Source organism: Dermacentor silvarum, chromosome 9, assembly GCF_013339745.2.
Source record: "Dermacentor silvarum isolate Dsil-2018 chromosome 9, BIME_Dsil_1.4, whole genome shotgun sequence".
NCBI lineage: Eukaryota > Metazoa > Arthropoda > Arachnida > Ixodida > Ixodidae > Dermacentor > Dermacentor silvarum.
This window is the reverse complement of record NC_051162.1, coordinates 164,950,587-164,970,908: the sequence shown is the minus strand read 5'-3', so window position 1 is coordinate 164,970,908 and position 20,322 is coordinate 164,950,587. Positions and strand designations below refer to the sequence as shown.

The 20,322-nt window shown below is 50.9% G+C and overlaps 1 non-coding gene across 1 annotated transcript; it reads right to left on the bottom strand.

Annotated features, from left to right (window-relative positions):
* Positions 1-19,130: 19,130 nt before the first annotated feature.
* LOC119465403 (U2 spliceosomal RNA) lies at positions 19,131-19,312 on the bottom strand. Its single transcript, XR_005194848.1, has one exon. It is a non-coding gene; the product is annotated as a U2 spliceosomal RNA (small nuclear RNA).
* Between the last annotated feature and the right edge of the window lie 1,010 nt (positions 19,313-20,322).

Sequence of the window (20,322 nt, the reverse complement as noted above, 5' to 3'; positions counted from 1 at the left end):
GGAAGATGAAGTCACCAGTGGGAGCGGACGCTTCTCGCTTCGGCTCCGTCGATTTATGAGTGTTTCCGCAGGTTTTTTAATCCTGCAACCGAAAGCGGCACATCATCCGAAAGAGCAAGTCACCGTGAACCCAAGGACACCAACTTTTTGGGTGAGCGTGAACTTTACGAGTTTTTGCGGCACGAAAATCGCACGAGTCCCGTGTGAGCGCCGCCAGGCCTAACAACGGTTGGGCCTGGCGCACCCTTCGTTGGACTCAGGAATTGAACGAATTATCACCGAGATGGAGACAGACGAGGAAGGAACTAGGGAAACCCCGGACAACGGACCCGACGGCGCAAAACGCGTTTCTACGGGAGAAGACGCTGAAGGCGTTGCGGACGGTTGGATCGAAGTTACCCACAGAAGAAGGCATCGCACGAACGCCAACGAGATGGCGGGAAAGGACGACAACCGCTCGCGAAGCCCGATGTGCCGAGGCGGCCGAAGCATAGTGAACAAAGTTCTACGAGCAAGTAGGATGCCCAGGACTACCCCGGGATGATATCAAGATAATTGTTCGACCGAAAGACGGGCTGAATATAAGGAACACGTGCGGAATGAGTCTCGACGAGGCGATACGCAAAGAAGCGGTAGTGGGCGACGACGAGATGATCACGATCTGTCCCAATCCCACGCAAAACATCCTGGTGATAAGCACACCGGACGAGACAACAGCGACGAAAATCGCTATGATCAAGGTTTTGACGATCAACGGAAAGAGGCACGAGACCAACGCGTACGTTTCGGCGCCCGAGCAAATGGTAAAAGGGATTATCCGAAACATTCCCCTGAAGTATACCCAAGACCAGCTCACGCATGCGTTGGTGAACTCGAGAAACCCCTCTTTAGCGTACGCCAAGCGGCTCGGCAGTACGACCACCGTGATATTGTTGTACGAAGGAAACAGAGTCCCCACATGGGCTTACTTCAATAGCATCATGATAAGAGTATCCTTGTATCGGAAACAGATTGACTTTTGCAAGGAGTGCGGTAGGCTCGGCCATCGACCCGACGTGTGCCCAAGACCGGAGATCAAACTCCGACCTGCGGATCGAAGAACCCAAGCAGCGAGCACGAGTGCACGCCCAAGTGCCGGATCTGCGGTGAGGCGCACCCCACGGCCGACCGAATGTGCAAGGCAAAATACAAGTTGCCGCACATAGTGAAGCAGAGAAGGTGGCGGGCGAGAAGCAGAGCAGAAATGGAACGCACATTGGAAGATGGAAAGACGACCCCTCAGCGGACCCTATCACCATCGGGATACAGTATGGCGGAGGGAAAAGGCCAAAGTCGCTCGAGATCCAGATCCCTCACGCCGATAAGAATACGGAGCCGAAGTCATAAGAGACGTAAAAGCAGAAGTCGAAGCCGGAGTCGGAGTGGAAGCGGCAACCGGAACCGAAACCGCCCCCTGCCAGACGGCGTGCGGCCCACACAGGGTGAGACACAGACAGGGCCGCGCAAAGTCACCTGGTCCGACATAGTCGCGGGGAGAAATGGATACTGTGTAGAGAGCACCCCCGCCACTGGCAGTACGAGAGGAGCCCCCGATCGCCTCCTGGCGGCGAGGATGGAGAAATGGAACGGGAGAACAAGGAACTTCGAGAATAGCTGGGCAGGGCCAGAAAGCAGAACGAACAATCAGCGAGGAAAATCGACGAGCTACAGCAGACGCTGGACGAAATATTGAAGAACATGAGAGGATCCTTTCATGAGAGGATCCCTCCCGCGAGGCCGCCGAGCGAGGCGATGTGACCGCGACAGAAGGCGAAGTCGGGGAGATGGACACCTGTTGCGGCGAAGAAGCACCGGCGACGGCGGGCTCCAAGCGCAAGGGCACGAGCGACGCGCCACCTACGGAAGACGCTGTGGACCACGCACAAGCACCGAAGAGACCCAGGTCAGGAGCCAGAAAGATAGACGCGATCGAAGAGATGGTGAACAAACTGACGGACAAGACGGAGCGAATGTTTGACATGCTCCTGACGAGGCTGAACGAATCCGACGCGGGACGGAACGCGCAGTACGCAGCGGTCAACACCCAACTCGCGGCCATGAATAAACGAATCGAAGATCTGGAACGCGGGACGATGCAGCTGCAGCATCAGCAACATCACCACCACCTGCCCGGAAGGGCCGGGGCACCGTCACCACAAGCGATAAATGTACCGGCCATCCTCACCAGCGGCAACAACGCCAACACCACCCGCACCGGGGAAGGAGGGATGCACGGACAGTTGTGTCCCCCCAACACCTCTGCATAACAATCATGGCTGTGTCCCGCAAGTCCGACAACAGACGCATTGTCTGGCAGTGGAACTGCAGGGGCTTCAAAAACAAAAAGCAACAATGGTGCAATACATGAAAACGCTTTCAAATAACAAACTTCCTGTCGTGATTGCCTTGCAAGAACCTTTCGACCGGCCCCAGCTTCCGGGCTATGTTACGTGTTGTACCCCCTACGAATGCATGGGGAGGGACGTCAAGGTGTGCACCCTGGTTAAGCGTGGGACGGCCTTCATCGAACACGAACTCGTGCTCCACGAAGAGTCGGACATAGACCACGTCCTGATCGAAGTCGTTCCGAGTAGTGGAGAAAGAAGACCGGCCTCTTCGTGCTCAACGTATATAGCTCCCCCTCGCAAAGAAACCGCACTCACACTTTCGACGCCCTCTTTCGCGAAGCGATGTCCAAGGCCACCTCCAATCCCTTGCTCATATGTGGAGACTTCAACGCGCCGCACACGCAATGGGGATACGGAGCTGACTCGCCGAAAGGGAAGAGGTTAGCCGGACTGATGGACGAGCTCGGCCTGACCGTACTCAACGAGCCGGCTTCGCACACCAGGATCGGACAGGGAGTGTGCCGCGACACATCCCCCGACCTCTCTGTCTGGTCGGGCGCGGACGCGGTCACTTGGTCGAACTCTTTCGAGGACCTGGGGAGTGACCACAGAATCTTGTGTGTGACCGTGGGAGAGAATGAAAGTGAGGAGGACGTCTGCCGAAAGGCAAGAATCGTGGACTGGGATAGATTCCGGAAAAATAGAGAACGAGACAAGAAGGAGGGCCCGATTGAAGACATCAGCGAATGGTGCAGAGAACTACTCGCGGACGTTGCGAAAGCCACCGATGAGATTGAATGGACGGACTGGCGACAAGAATCCCCCAAAGAAGTAGGAGACAGATCCCGCGGAGCTGGGGACGACGACGCTCCCCAACCGTCCAGAGTGGACAGCCGGCTGGCACATCTCGTTGCGGCCAAGAAATCCATGCAACGGAGAGCGAGTAAGCAAAAACTCAACAGGAAGATACGCAAGAAGATCGCCGAAATCAACCGGGAGATCGAGACGCATTGCGGCCGCCTGTGCGAGCAAGAATGGCAGGAGCTGTGTGACACGATGAACGGCAACATGAGCGCGGGACGCACCTGGAAGATTCTCAGGCACCTGCTCGACCCGGGAAGCACCAGAACGGCGACCCGTACAGAGATGGCCAAGCTGCGACACAAGTACAAGGACGACCCTGAAGCCTTCGTGGAGGAGATCGTGCAGACGCACCTCACTCGACCGGAAGGGAAGAGTCACCCCGAATACCGCGGGGCTCCCAACGAGGAGCTTGACGCTGACTTTTCCGTGCAGGAAATTAGAGCGGTCCTCCAGCTATTGAAGACCAAATCGGCGCCAGGTCCTGACAGGATAACCAACAAAATCCTGAGGAACCTGAACGACGACGCCATCGAGAAGCTCTGCGAGTACATCAACTCGTGCTGGAAGGAGGGCCGTATTCCGCAAGAGTGGAAGTCCGCGGACGTTATACTAATACCGAAGCCAGGCAAACCGCTAGAGGTCCGAAACATGAGGCCGATCTCCCTCACGTCCTGCGTGGGGAAAGTGATGGAGCATGCCTGCCTCAACAGGGTGACGACGCTCCTCGAGAAGCAGGACGCCTTCGGCACCCACATCATCGGTTTCCGGAAGGGACTTTCCACGCAGGATGCCATGCTGCAAATCAAAGAACAGGTAGTGAACGCTCCGAGCACTCACGTACGCGCCTTGCTCGGGCTAGACCTCAAGAGCGCCTTCGACACTGTGAAGCACATGGCCATATTGGACAAGATCAGCCGACTCGATCTCGGGGCGAGGTTTCACCGATATGTCTGCAGCTTCCTGAATGAACGCGAGGCGACGGTCAAGATCGACGGGGCCACGCCGCGAACGGTCCGAATGGGCGGTGCGGGAACGCCGCAGGGCTCCGTACTCTCCCCCATGCTTTTCAACCTCGTCATGATCGGCCTGCCGGAGCGTCTCGACGCGATAGAGGGCATCAATCATACGATCTACGCAGATGACGTGACAGTGTGGACCACGGAGAACACGAGCGTTGGCGAAATGCAAGACCGACTGCAGCGGGCCGTCCGGGAGGTGGAGCGGCACCTTGAAGACACGGGACTCGTCTGCTCACCCGACAAGTCAGAGATCCTACTCCACAGACCGCGCAAGAAAGGACCCCTCCCACAGGGCGTGCTCGACGCCCGTCGTTTGGGCGTCCACGTCACGACGAGGGAGGGGACCCGAATACCGACGGTGTCCAAGTTGCGAGTGCTCGGCCTGTGGCTGGAAGAGAACGGTGCCAACCGCGAGCTGGTTTCCCGACTGCAGAAGAAAGTAGCCGCCGCCACACACCTCGTCCGGCGGGTCGCGAACAAGAGGAAAGGAATGAAAGAACACAACGTGACGAGGCTGATACAGGCGTACGCGCTGAGCCATATATCGTACGTCGCCGCGTATGCCGACTGGAACAGGAGCGAAACCGACAAGCTGAACGTGGCGATCCGCAGGGCGTTCAAGACCGCCCTGGGGGTACCCCAGTACACGCCAACTCACAGGCTCCTCGAGCTGGGCGTACACAACACGCTCGAGGAGGTCGCCGAGGCGCAGAGAATAGCGCAGCTGGAGAGGCTGTCGGGCACCAAAACGGGAAGACGAATCCTCGACCTGCTCGGGATTCGATATCATGAGGCGCGGGGACTGAAGGAAACACTGCTACCGGAGGTCAGGGACGCCATACAGACGGAAAACATGCCGAAGAACATGCACCCGGTGCATGACGTGCAAAGACGTAAACGACGGGCGGTAGCAATCCTCGAGGAGCACGGAAGACGAGAAGGCGTCCTGTTTGTCGATGCAGCCAGGTACCCGCGGCCCGCCGGTAACGTTGATGGCGACGAGGGACGACGACCACCATCACCACTACAACGAAATGTGCGAGACGAACCGGGGATGCCAACACCACCATCTCTACTACTACTACGACAAAAACGGCAGCAGCAACAGCAGCAACATCAACGACACGGCCGGCCGACGGCGGCGGAGCCCGCCTTCTCTATGGCGGTCGTAGATACGAAGGGAAGGATCCGAGTCACGGCATCAGCTAGGCTGCCGTCGGCCGAAGCAGCGGAGGAGATGGCCATAGCCCTCGCGGTACTCCACGGAGGTACGGAGGATAGCTTGATCATAAGCGACTCCAAATCAGCGATCCGGAACTACACCAAAGGTTGGGTGTCCGCGGATGTGGCGCGCATGCTCAACGCCAGAGCCGGAGACTTCGTGTCCGGCAGGATTACGATCAAGTCCCTCAAATGGTTCCCCGCGCACGTCGGGGAGCTTGGTACTAAAGAAGACAACAGCCGCAACAACAACAATACTAACGGCCGAAAACACACCGGCATCCCGCCCAACCACAACGAGCGTGCCCATCTCGTCGCGAGGCAACTTACCCGCCGCGACGCGATCACCCAGAGGGCAGCCGCCGTTGTTGTGCGGGACCCCACCGGAGGAATTATCAACACAACCCAAATCGCGGCGGTCGGAGCTGGGGGCCACGGGGACGCCGACTGTGATATCGAGGAGTTTCCGGCCTCGTACCGAGAGGTTCTTGCACACTATAGGCAAGAACGTATGACATATCCACAACCCCACGGGCGGCTGGACAGGTCCCAGGCAGTCGACCTGAGGCGGTTGCAGACGGGCACTTTCACCAACCCCTATCACCTGCACCGCCTGTGGCCCGCGCTGCACCCATCGCCCGGCTGCCCGTGGTGCGAGCACGAACGGGCTGATATGGCCCATATACTTTGGGAATGTCAACGCCCTGAAGAAGAAGGAACAAGAGGAAGGGGGAAGATAACAGCAGGACCTTCTGAAGCGGGGCGCCTCGCTGAGAGATGGCAAGCCGCCCTCCTCAGCGAGGCACCCGAGGACCAGGAGTGGGCCGTCCAGCGGGCCAGGGCCATTGCCGAGGATCTCGAAAGATTTTTCTCCGGCGATGGACCCCTGGCAGCCTAGCCCCGGGCACCAACAGCCTTAACCGCTGGACAAATAAAGTTTATTCCTATCCTATCCGTGGGTTACGTCTCAACAGTATTATTTGGATATCATCGGTGTTGTTTGAGGTAACAGAGCGTTTTACCCGCACGGTCACTACTTGCAAGCTTAGTCCTTTTGATGTCCAAATCTTCACTAAATAAGATAAATAAATGAAAACACTGGGACTGCTTTAGAGCACATATGCAGATGACACGGGAAGTCAGGCAGCACATAATGGTGTCCCAATTCCGAAAGATATGAGTCCGAGATATCATGCAGGGCGCCGGAAGGCCCGAGCGAGAACGTTGCACCAGAGATTTAGAGGACAGCCAGACGTGTACGTACTACACAGACGCAAGTCAAATGGGCAGGGACAAGTATACGGTGGTAGCCATGAACCAAAATCGCGTGATAGCTGCATCGGGCAGGGCAAAATCTATCAGCACAGCAGAAGCCGCAGCGATTGCACTTGCAATTAGGAACGCGGAGAATAGGGACGTATCTGTGGCCATACTCACGGACTCACAAACCGCCTGTCACCTGTATCTCTCCGGGATGGCGCCGTGCTTAGTACTAAAAATTCAAGGGAATCAAATTGCTGGATTCCACAACCTCACTTGGTGCCCCGCATACGAGGGCATGGGGGGCAACACAAGGGCGGACCGGCTAGCTCGCGTACTAAGCCTCCGAGCTGCGGACCGACCCAGTGACGAGGCCCCCTCTACACCGCGCGACATCCTCGAACACCAAAGACAGGAGCGGAGGCAATATGAACGCCCTCACACAAAGTTAACAGTCAACAGGCGAGGAATTGGCACCGACTTAAAACACACACGTACCCAAACCTACATACACTTAGCCGTATTCACCAAACACGATACACTGACGAATGCCCGTGGTGCGGGGACACGCAAACGTTACCGCACATCACGTGGATATGCCCAAACAGATCGACACATATAAACTCCACACAACTAAAAACACAAGATTTTAACAGGCAGTGGGAGGCGCGGCTTGCGGACGAGGATCTGGACAGCCAACTGGCTCTCCTGGACCAAGCTCAGCGAGCCGCTCGCGCCAGTGGAACCCTGACTAGGGGCCCCAACCACGGGACCTTGAATTTCGTTATATTCGTTAAAGTTTTTCTCTCTCTCTTTCCTGAAGTGTACACTTCTAAGAGCCAACAGTCTTTGTACCAGCGATTCCAGAAAACAGCCTGCGTTGCCGGTCTCTCTAAGGCGCAGTGTGTCAGTGCGATTCCCTTACGCATCACTAACTTCACGGTGAGGAAGGGCTGTAAGCCGACTAAGTGCTAAAAAATGAGCAGGTGTAAGAACTTCAGAGTCTGCAGCGTCAGCAGAAACATATTTAATGATCTAGAATTTACCACTGCCTCGACTTCTGCTAACAGCGTACTGAGCTGTTCAAAGTTGAAGCTACCTTTCCTTAGCATTCTCCTGAGGCATTGTTTAATACTCCGAATCATCCTTTCCCAAAAGCCTCCCCACCAATAAGTACGCTCCGCAATAAATTTACACGTTATATGGCTCGTCGCGCAAAAGTTCTGCACTTGTATGTCTCGAAGAATTTGGTATATGGACTGACACTTGGTATTCGATGCTGCGCAACAAAACGACGGAAATCTATCAGAAACGACTTAACAATCATGTCACTGTATAGCTCTAAATGCACTGCTCTAACTACCGCGCATGTAAAAACAACAGTGTAGGCTTTCACGTTAAACTCTCCTTTCACAAACACAGGTCCCAGCAAAGTCGACGCCGCTGACTTGGAACGGCTGTGATCGGACACTCCGTCCTTTGGAAGTAGTGCTGTTGGTGTTGAAACAGCATTCAGCCCGCATCGCGAACACACACCACATTTACTAAGCACTTTCTTAACTCACTGTCGCCATCTAAGTAACCATAACCTCTCTCGTAGCTCAGCCAGTGCAGCACTAACATCACCATGAAGAATGCACCGATGAAAGTCGTTCACAATGAGGTGTGTGCAATGCTGATGTGGGAGTAGCAGCACGGGACATTTCACGTCGTCCGAAGTCGTTGCGTTGTCGAGGCGAGTCGTTATGCGAAGGACGCCTTTTTGTCCAAGAACGGATGGAGGTCCCGAATGCGCGAAGTTTTCTCGAGTGTCTTGCCATCAGACAGTGTGATGATGTCTTCATTAAATGCCTGCGACTGCATGTTCTTCAGCCATACATCTTTGCTTGCTCGTACTTCTAGAGCACAAAGGGGGCCTTCCCATGGAGGATGGGTGCGCCTTTGACAATTGTGAATAAATCCCTTTACCCATGAGGTTATCCTAAGAACCTTATGCCAGCGATTGTATTTGGTTGCGTCTAGCACTATGATATTGTACACTTCGACACCAGAGCAATCTCCATCGGGTTCTGTCTTCGAGCAATGAAATTTTCGAATTGGCAGTTCTCTCTTCTTTCTTTCGCCCTGCTTCTGGAGCAGCAGCTTGCCAATTGGGACCATACCACCATAATTTACTTTCTCCTGGGTGCAGGCTGATAAACCTCTTGTCACAAGGCTCGCTCAGCGTAGCAGCGTACGATATTCCGTTCACCCCAAGGTTTGCGAGTCATCTCTCGTTGACTTGTACTTCGTCGTAGATCTCCCGCAATGCTGGTACGTCGCTCGACGACTTCACGGGTTTCAGTGTCCGGAGCCTCTCAAGATGTTCCTGCTCAATTAACTTCGCGTTTCCAAATCGTTGTTTTAAGATGTCAAGAGCGTCGTGGTACGATGAATCAGTGGCTTGAATTTCGGCGACGCTAGAGCAGCAAACATAAGATAGATCGTTTTTCTGCAAGCAGTTTTTCTGCAAACATAAGATAGGCCGCATATGCCCGATAATTGACAATATGCTGAAGAATAAGCAAGTAAAGGGAAAAGTGCACTGTCAATCATTTGAACGGGTACATCACATGTGTGAAGCAGGTTGTGTATGCCATTCCGTTATCTTGTGGTAGAGAGTACGTGGGACAAACGAAACGCTGTGTGAATGTTGAATGTGTGACTTAGGGAGCATGAGCTATCTCTTCAAGCGGTTGCTCCACTTCATCTTCCGGAGCGTTGCAAGTCGTGCGGTTGTCGCCCCTACTTAAAAAAAAAAAAAAAAAACTAAGGTTATCTTTAGACGCGCGAGCAATTAACAAGATAAATCACAGAGGCTTACAATATAAATATTAGAGACAAGGCATGTATCAGGGAACCGTCTATTGCTGTTCATGACAAGGAGTTTCATTACTTTTGTCACTCTTGATTATGTGTAAGTTGCCTTGATGTATCTTTGTGTCTCGCGCATATCATGGTTCTTTGATCATGGCACTTATATATGTTAGACGATTCTTCAATAAAATAACAGTTGAGAGCCAGCGCCGTGTTTTAGTTTTTTCCTTCATATTGTCCGTGTCTTGGGTTGCGCTGTTACGAACCTTACGATGAATTTTAACCGACTGGTCCAAGTTGCCGTTTTGATGCAATTACTGGCTTGCCGTAACTGTCTGCATCAACATCACTGATGTTCCAGCATCCCAGGACTCTCGCATGAGTCTCCAGTTTTCTGTGGAGGAGCAAGAAGCTGCGCTGGTGACTTGTTGGAAGTCGCCATCGCCTGGGCCCGACGGAGTCACATTCAAGACACTTGGAAACCTTGGCCAAAAAGCTTGCAGTGTACTTTTGGAGAAATATAATGATTCCTGGCGCCAAGGATTGATTCCTTGTGAGTGGAAGGTCATCCGCCTGGTACCTTTACTTAAGAGCTCCAAATCTCTATTAGACTTGGAATCGTACCGTCCCATCGCGCTTGGCAGTTGCGTTGGGAAATTAATGAAAAGGATGGTGTTGACGCGCCTTGAATGGTACTTAGAATGTAATGAGGCCTATCCGAATGCAATGGCGGGCTTCCGGCGTGGTCGGTCATCGATCGATAACGTGCTTGATTTGGTAACGTCTATTCAGCATCAAAAGAGCATGAACGAATAACGGTGGTGATGTTTCTTAATCCCAAAGGCGCATATGATAAAGTAGCCCATCAAGCATCCTCGATGCTTTGACCGATGTGGGCATTGGTGGCCTTGCCCTGCGCTGGATTTATAGCTATTTGGAGGATATATCCTACTTCGTACTTACAGAGGATGGAATGACATCCCACCATTTAGCCAGCAAAGGTGCGCCGCAAGGCGGAGTATTAAGCCCCACGCTCTTCAACATAGCACTGTTAGGCCTTGTTCGATCATTTGCCAAGGACGGTCCAGATATCCATCTATGCAGATGATATCTGCATCTGCGCGTCCGGCGTGACACGTCCGCAGATACGAGCGAGACTGCAGAAGGCGGTCACACAGACGTCGTCTTACCTATATATGAAAGGCCTAGAAACTATTCTCAGACAAGTGCTGATTAGTCGCATTTACACGCAAAACAGTGAGTCCATATGTTTACGAATAAATTGACTAGTAATTGCTTATGAAACAAAGCACCGTTTCCTTGGAGTCATCATCGACCGTGATTTGCCTTTGGCACCACATATTTCATATATGAAGAAGAGGTTGACTGCAATAGCCCATGTATTCAAATTTGTCGGCGAAAAGTCTTGGGGCGCATCTGTGCAATCGATGCTACAACTATACCATGTATTATTTATGGGCGTCCTAAGATACAGCCTGCCCGTGCTGGGTAGCACCAGTTAAACGAACCTTCGCACACTTCAGAGTATACAAGCTCAAGTTGCACGGACGTGCCTTGGCCTCCCTAAGTGTGCATCCATAGCAGCCACAATCGCCATAGCGCGCGACCACCCTATAGCAATCGCACATTGTAGTCGACACTCTAAGAGTGCACATTCGACTTGTCGCAAGGGTAGCCTTTCACTATCTTGCTTGCTTGCTTGCGAACAACTAGGCCGCATACGAGTTTTAACTATCTCCTGAATACTCACGGAGCATCGCTACCATCGAATTACGCCCCAGCAGCATGACCTTCGTGCCACTGTGGTCTTTGTATTAACCTCGAGTAAACAAAGGTAACCTCCTATGAATGGTTAGAGGAGGTTAGGTTAGGATGCTTGCGTCGGCGGTTATTTAAATTTGACGTCAGGAAATTGGAATAAAGTCAGAATGTAATAACTTTACGTTACAGATGCCCCTGTCTACGCACAGACAGTTTTTGAAGATTAACTCGGTGAAGTAAACTAGTCACCGACTGTGTTCTCTAGAAGCACGAATAAATTAATCTGGCTGCTAATCGCTGGATCCGTTCCAGCTCTTAACTAGCTTTTGACTGTGCCGATCCCAAATTATGCTAGCTTACATTAAGGTTGGTCGCAGTACTGTTTTATAAGCCATAAACTTTGTTTCAGGTATGGCACCTCTTAATTTTCATCTTAAAATGCCCAGCTTGCGTTCAGCCGAATCACAGATATTTTCAAAGTGCGTGTCCTAGTTTAAATTTGAAATAATGATAACGCAGAGGAATTTAAGCTGACTGGATTGGCCTAACGTCTTTATCGCTAAATTTATATATAAACGCCAGTGGCTCTCTATTCTGTTTTACCAGTTCAACTGGTAAAACAAGTGGCGAAGTGCACCACCTCCTGAACAAGTTCAGAAAGTGCAGGCGAATCGAATGGATCTGTGGAGAATATAGTGAAAGCGGATTGGAGGGAGGATAAGTTAAGGGAAGGCGCAGAACCGGATTGCGACTGAGTGCGCCCCGGGCGTCGTGGTTACAGAGAAAGACACAGCAGAGTAGAATAAAGCGGTGTTTAATCACGCGTTTCGCGAGTTGAGAATAGAAGAGAGAAAGAGGAGGAGCATCACGAAGAAGTGGATAGAAATAGCGATGGGATAGGATCAGGCCAAAAGTAGCTCACGCGTGACCTTGGACATAGGAGGAAGCTTATGCGGTTGTCGGTGGATATTCATCAAATCGAGTGGAAGGGGGGCACATAATGCTATCGCAATATACTCGCTCAGGTGTTTAGTGTAGGACCTGCGTTTTTCTTTTTTTGTTGCTTTTTTGCTTTTGTGCGCTTTGTTGACAGCTTAGCGGCGTATTGTGATGACAGATCGACCAACCAACAGAAGGAAGGCACGACGCGAAGATCGATAGAAAGGGTATCGCCATTACACGGCGCTGATCGCAGGACACAAGTCGTTGCGTGGGCTTCTTACATATTGGCATACATGCGGAGAAACTGCGTGGGTATTACCGGCAGGTAGGCAGTCATGGGGCTGCCAAATACGGCACATTACAATGGTGACCTAATGTACTTGTTTATAGACACCACGGATATCACGTATCTTGCGCTCATACGCCAAAACAGCTATCTACAAGTTCGCTGCCACTTGCAACCGTCGATTCGCCTAGGAAAAGCTCGGTCATAGTAATACTGATACTAGGGAAGTGCTCCTTTGTCTCTCTCCGTTAATCTTTACCGACCTTCGAAAGTTAATTTATTTATAGCCGGACAACGCATGTCCAAGATGTTAACTTCATTTCGGCTGCTATACACGCACTTCGCTGCTATACACACAAATTACCCTATTAAATCGCACCATGCTCACGCATTTTTCCGCGAGAAATTGGAAATTGGTGCGAAGTTGGGAGGGGCGATAATAACATGGGGAAACTTTCCGTGAGACAGTTCTAGGTGCTATAAATAGAAAAATGAAAAGTGAAGTGGCTGTAATCGTGGCTCTCACACCAGCCATTCTAAGCTCAAACAAACCCTTACTTTCGAACAGCACTTACCTTCTAATAAAACAGAGGTTCTACACAAGCAGGAACTGCCAAGGCCCTTTATTTGGAGACGGTAGCTGAATCTGGAGTCACTAAACGAATAAACAAAGTGATTCTAGCCCGACGTATTAAGAGTCGGTGTCTACACTGATCAGCGGTGACGCATCACAAGCTGCGTCAACACTGTCGCTGCAAAACACTTTCGAAGGTGCGATAATTACTCGAAGAAGAAAAAATTATAATTTTTGATGGCGAATGAGGGGTGTGGAGGCATTATGCGAGTAGATACGGTATTTCATTTGAAAGTGGTTGGTAAAATGGTAGTGCAAGTTATTTACCGGCTTGACTGCCAAACTTATCGCAGCATTTAGTGTTTTCAGTACTTGTGGAACACAAGCTTTGGCAGGATACGTCCGACAACGTAGCACAGAACAATGAGATGCCATGTTGAACGGGTTCGCTCACAAATTCTTCCTGCCAGTGTAGTCGCATAAACTTCTAAGCTCAGTTAACCATAATGAACGATATCAATAAGGGATGTTTTCTCCCAGTTGCTCCTGGTCAGTATAGGTGACATTAGTCCTCGAGGAAGGTGCCTTCCTCGAATGTCTTCTGCACTCTAAGCCCTCGTACGTGGGTTCACGGGCTCCATCTTAATTCACTCCTCTCCTATATCATGATTCCGCTCTGGATTCCCTGATAAGGTAGATGCGAGACCGACTAGGCCCGAGGCCAGTATTCGATTTTAAAAATAAAGACGTTTCACTCCCACCACCCAGTTGCTCCCACTGTGAGGGACCCGGCCGCCCAGCCGTCATCACGTGATCATATCTAGACCGCCCGTAGGCGCCAGCGCAGGCGTCTTCAATGGTGATGGAGGAAAGAAACAAAATAGGAGGTGCCATTTTTTTTTGAAGCTAGGATGGGAAGGCCTGCCATCTTGGTGGGCAATCCTCTTCCTCGCCCTCTTTCTGTTCTTGCTGTCACACCCTCCAGTTCGCACGCTGGCGTGCCGTACGACCGAGTTTTTCGTCCCAATTGTTCCAGGACGCAGCGTCAAACGGAAAACATACTGTGAAAGCACGTCGCGCGTGTCAGCTCCGTGCGCTGTGCAAGCACAGATGCGCCACCGGCCGCACAACGTTCGCAAATCCCACGAGCGTTCGCTAGCTTTACTAGGGACCGAGGCGCAATCCTATCACGACGTTGCATGTTGGGACCCCCAGTCTCAGTGCTCATTTGCGAAAAAGACGCGTTATTTCTGTCCCACATTCTCCAACGCAGCTTAGCTGGTCGACGCCTCTCCTAGATTTATTTCCTCCGTGCCAATAGTGGAAGCCAACGGTGAAGGGCACGCTGAGCGACTTAAGTTGTCATACAACACTGAACTCGCTTGAGCTCAGTCCTAATTGTGGTATATAAGATCCTGTTTTAATCTAGGTGGGGTTAAATGGGGACTACCTGGAGAGGTTGCAAGCAGTACGGCTCCAGTACTCCCCCATTGCACTTATATGCAAAAATAAATCTGTCCTGCAGAAAATCTGGCCGCGTATATGCTTGATTCGCTGCTACATTAGGTAAACCTCGCAAACGACAAACTTAGGATGTTTGAAATTAATTATATGAAACGTGAGACAACTGTGTTAGCGTTATGGTAGAGCTGCCGAACCTATCACCATCATCGAAAAAGATGTTATACGCAACAGCTCGCGCGGAATGCTGTGGTGCGCGTGTGTCCACGCGCTCCGACTGCACTCATGATGTATTCCTCTTCGTTTTATTAAACATTGTTTTGTTCCGATATTTTCACAACTGTGGGTAACGTTGTATTTTATTGCGATAACAATTATATGGGCACTTCAACCAGATTTATGCCGTCGCCGTCGTCGTGAGGTTCCGTATAGATAAAATCTTCGCCGCGCGCCGTATGCCCGAGCGGAGGCGTGCGGGGACGCGCGCTATCACGGAGAGCGAACGCACTCAATCTCCCACGCGCAAGCAAGGAAGCGGGAAGCCAGCGCCGGAGGGAGCGGGGGGGGGGGGCACTTCTACTCTGCCAACAACCGCGATCGTCGCTCGCCCGCACCGTCTCTTATCTCCACACGGCTCTGACCTTTGTATGCGCTGTGCATTCGCCGCTGAGTTTCCATTGAAGCGATAGACCGCACGTACAGTCAACCACAAAAGTTTGCGGACCACGCGAGCGCGTGCCAGACTGCCTATCCGCGCCACCTAGCGGTACGCCACCTAGCGGCGACAGGGGCGCTCTCCCGGATATGAGCCCTCTTGGTACTCGCCTGCCTGTTAATTTTTTATTCCCGTGCATGACATTGTTAGTTCGTTGTGTTGACGCAGAGCGCTGTCTGCGATAAGACCGCCACATATCTGGCTTGATAGCAGTATCGGAGCAATCACTGCAACCTTTGTCGACTGGTGTGCCAGTGGGTAGATAAGTTTCACGAAGCGCTGCGACGATTTTTTTACGCGACGTTTACTGGCGCACTTTGGTTGGCAGCATCTTGGTCCAATGAGTGTTGCTGCTTCTGCGTCTTGAGAGAAAGGGTAGGGAGGTGTTTCACTGTCATCAAAAATAAAGAAAAAGCGGATGCATAGAAAATTTTCTTTCACACATAGGCGCATCTTCGCATCAGTCGCTGAAAACGTAGTAGACTTGCTTCAGGCCACGTGGTGATTGCCTATTTGGAAAGATGCCGCTGCGTGTTCCACTTGACGAAAGAAGGCACATTGTGCGTTTATTTATAGAGGGAATACCTCAGCGCGAAATCTGCCGCCGAACCAACAGGAGCCGGACTGCCGTGAATAGGATTATTCAAGCTTTCCGCGACGATGACAGATTCACAGATATGGAGCGCAGTGGGCGTCCAAGGGCCACGACTGAGGAAGAGGACCGCCTGATTACGGCCGCCATCGTGGCTGATCCTTTTCAAAGTGCAGAGGATATCCGAGAAGCGCTCTCGCTCACGGTATCGTCTGAGACTGTAAGAAGAAGGCTGAGTGAGCTTGGCCTGCAGTCTTTCGTAGCAGCACAGAAGCCCTGCCTCTCAGACAGCCAGCTACAAGAACGACTCATGTTCGCTACAGCAATGAAAGATTGGACAACAGAGAAATGGGGCGATGTCATCTTTAGCGACGAGTCAACTTTTTCCACGCGCTGGGACCAACGGAAGCGGGTTTGGCGTCCACTAAACTGCAGGTGTGTTTACAGTGTATTGGCAGTTAATTCACGAAGCTAATTCTGCATCACAACATGTTTCACGTAAAATGAGCTTTTGGACATTACGAGATTTTTCTGTAGTGGTATTATGTTGAAAACATTAACGATTGTTTCATAGTACTACTTACTCTGAAGCTAATTAAAAGCTGCCAGTGGGTCTTTCAGTACTATCTAATGATGTTTGCACGTTTTCTATTGCAACTCTATAACAGCATTATAAAGTTCATACGCAAGAGGAATCACAACATTTTTAGACGCGCCGCTGGAACCCAATTGTATGCTATTTCTTGCAGATATCTGCCTAATTACACACAGAGTGTTCTATCCAGTGGACGGTGTTCCGTGAGCGTGTGGGGAGCAATCAGCAAAGATGGCCTTGGTCCCCTTGTGCGTCTGGAAGGGCCCTTCACTGCGTCACGGTACTGCGACGTCATCACTAGACACCTCGTTCCGTATGCGCTGGACGGTCCCTTCAGCGACGGCTGCTATTTTTTTCAACACGACCGCAGCCCGATCCATAAAGCACGTATCGTCCAGTCATTGCTAGAAGAACATGCTGTTTGCCAGCTTGAGTGGCCTCCATGTGGCGCCGACTTGAATCCCATAGAAAATGTCTGGGGCATGTTGAAGAAACGGCTGTCCACACGAGCCAACCGCGGCCGCACGGCCGATACGCTGTGGCAAGCGATCGCACAAGAATGGGAAAGCCTGCGCGGTCGACCGGAGATTACTGAATCTTTGTACGAGTCGATGCCCACACGCATCAATAAGGTGCTAGAAAACGGCGGACATTTCACTTCCTACTAGATCATTGAGAGACCTATGTTTCATGACACTTCTGTAAATGTCTTGTGAATAAATTCATCCCCTTCAGACACGAATTATGATGCACTGTCTGCAAATGCGTCAAATGCGCATGGCATCATTTCAAGACGCTCACTATTACATTCCAAGAAAGAAGACGAAGCAATGTGCTGTTTTGTGCGAGTTTCAGTAAAAAAAATTAATTAGCGTATAACTCATTATCTAATTATTCTGAAATCCGTCAGCTTCAATGCTTGCATAAAAAGAATCAACTATTAGGCCCGAAACGCATGCACACTTGCTTTTTCGGTTGTATTCGTGTCGACCGGAGAAAAAAAATACTCTTGACGTTGGTCTTGGAACGCGGCACGTCGAACGATTGTCTAACATGGTAGTGTCTCCAGCAAAGTGATCATCTGCAGCAATACGCAGGACAATGAAGTTAACTGACCGCTAGTTGTCCCATCAGGAAGCGGACACGAATGTGCACACTGAGTTTTAGGTCATTTGAAGAAACACGTGGCGTGGGACGCGCCTCCGAAGTTCGAGTCCCCAAACGAGGACGCCGTGTCGCAAAGGGTTATAAAAAGAGTCATCGCACCCGATTATTTCTTATTTTTCTAAATGTAACCACTATAGCAGCGCGGTGGTTCGGGCTTTGCGCAGCAAAACCTGGGCGCAGGCGATCAAATCCCGGCCGCTACTGTCACTTAGCGATGGGGGAGGAACGGAAAAATTCTGCCTACTGACTAAGCATCTGTGTCCCATGGCTGCCTCACCGCTCACTCACGCACTCACGAAAAAAAAAAAAAAAAACAGCGTGGCTACGCGAAAATAGAACTGATAACAGCCGAAGAATACGCTGTCTGATTACTTGTACTGATATTCTGCTCTCAAAATATAAGCAAGTAGCCCTGGCTAACAAAGAGCGCGTCACGTTGAAAGAGATAGGTAGAAAATATTTGCGCACAGTGCGAAAATAGACAGGCCATAGATTTAAGGAGGGATGCGTCTTCAACGTAGCGCTGCTGTCGATCGCTGGTGACGTAGCGGAAGTGTCGCGAAGAGGCTCTTGGCCACGCGCTCGCGTGGTCCGCAAACTTTTGTGGTTGACTGTACCTTCGCCCGCTGCGGCGTATGCGCTTGCTGCCAGCGTTTTGACAGTCGTTGTCTGCAGTCATTCAGTGTGATCTGTTCATGTTTGTTTGTGCGCGCTCACACCACGCTTGTTCATTCAGTTAGTAATAGTCGAGCCACATTTTCCAACGCACGCTACACATGCAATGCGCCCGGATCGGCAGTGCAGCGCTACAGGTGTGTCCCTTCGCACGCGCTGCCCACGGGAAGCGCTTCTCATCAACACCACCGTTCACACGCGCCTTCTCGTGGTCATCGAGTCTCTCTTCATGTCGGCCTACTTACGCCGCAGCACACCTGCTTACTTAATCAGCTCATGTTACTACAATTCATATTGCTACCAAGCCGCTCACCTTACTTCGTATGACATTGCTGTGTTGCTATCGCATTCATTGCTTCGCCATTGCTACTTCGTATCAGGGCGAAACTGTGACATTTTTATGTTTTGTGTGTACCTTCTCGAACAATGCTCTACTCTGCCCTCCTAGTACGAAGTACTTTAGTACCAGGCGATTTATCAGTATGTAGATAAAAGGAAGTCATTTGCACATACGACAATGCTTCTTCAAGGGAACATTTTTGTTCAGGATGTTGGCTGGTCACCTAAAAACGGAAGGTTACAGTTGAGTCCAACAGTGAAGAGCATTATGTAATTTTACAGCGAAGCTGCTTACCTCTAGCCTCCGTATACGTCCCCCGCATGCGTTCCCAGAAGTAGAGGGGGGGGGGGGGTACCCTGGCCGGCTTGCGCCCGTATCACGGCGCGTGGACAGGAACGCATAGGCCGATCCCAGAGATAGTGCAATGCCGGGCCTATCCGCGGCGGAGGTGAAGCATGCTTCAAGCACTCCGCCTACTTGCAGAACTAAGTTTAATATCTTGGATACACATAGAACCACATAAATTTGGCGTTGCAAGAGAAAACTATATATATATATATATATATATATATATATATATATATATATATATATATATATATATATATATATAAAGAAAGTGCACTTAGTGTAGAAAGTTGGCCTTCATGCACGTTATTTGTTTTAAATCCTGTTTGACGAATGATGAGAGGGGGAAAGAGTGTGGCGACGGCGCTGTGCACGTGGCCGGCGCTTCTGTGGTTATAACGTCACGTGCGTCGGAGGCGTCGGCGCGGCTGCAGCCGTGCTTGCGACTAATGCATGGGAGGTGCATGCGCAAGCACCCACCCTATCATGGCGCTTTGTCTGCGTATATATATATATTATATATATATTATATATATATATATATATATATATATCATCAGCCTATATTTATGTCCACTGCAGGACGAAGGCCTCTCCTGCGATCTCCAATTACCCTGTATAATACCCTCCAATAATATATATATATATATATATATATATATATATATATATATATATATATTGTAAGGAGAATACGAACGCCATAGTGGGTCACGCTCTCCAGCCTTTCTAGTGGGCAGTGGGTCGATCCCGTACCCTACGCTCAACCATACCCCAAGCACGCATACCAGCAAGTGCCACCTACCCCATCCCAGCAAGCGCCTCCTCAGTCTGTCGTGTGCTCTGGTGTGCCATGCCACAGGGACCCTGCCATCTTCAGCGGCGCGGACAAAACGGATGTGTAGGACTGGTTGACAACGTATGAGAGCGTAAGCGCTCACAACAAATGGGATGACCCCGCAAAGCTCAGTAATGTGATCTTCTATTTCTCGGGTGTAGCCAGTCTCTGGTACCGCAACCATGAGACCGATTTTCCGACGTGGTCCTTGTTCAAGACTTCTTTGGTGGCGGTGTTTGGTCGTCCTGAGGTGCGCAAGCTGCGAGCAGAATCGCGTTTGCGCCAACGTGCACAGCAGCCAGGTGAATCATTTACCAGCTACATTGAAGATGTTCTGGACTTGTGCAAAAGAGTCAACGTGACGAAGACGGAATCCGACAAAATACGAAATGTCATGATA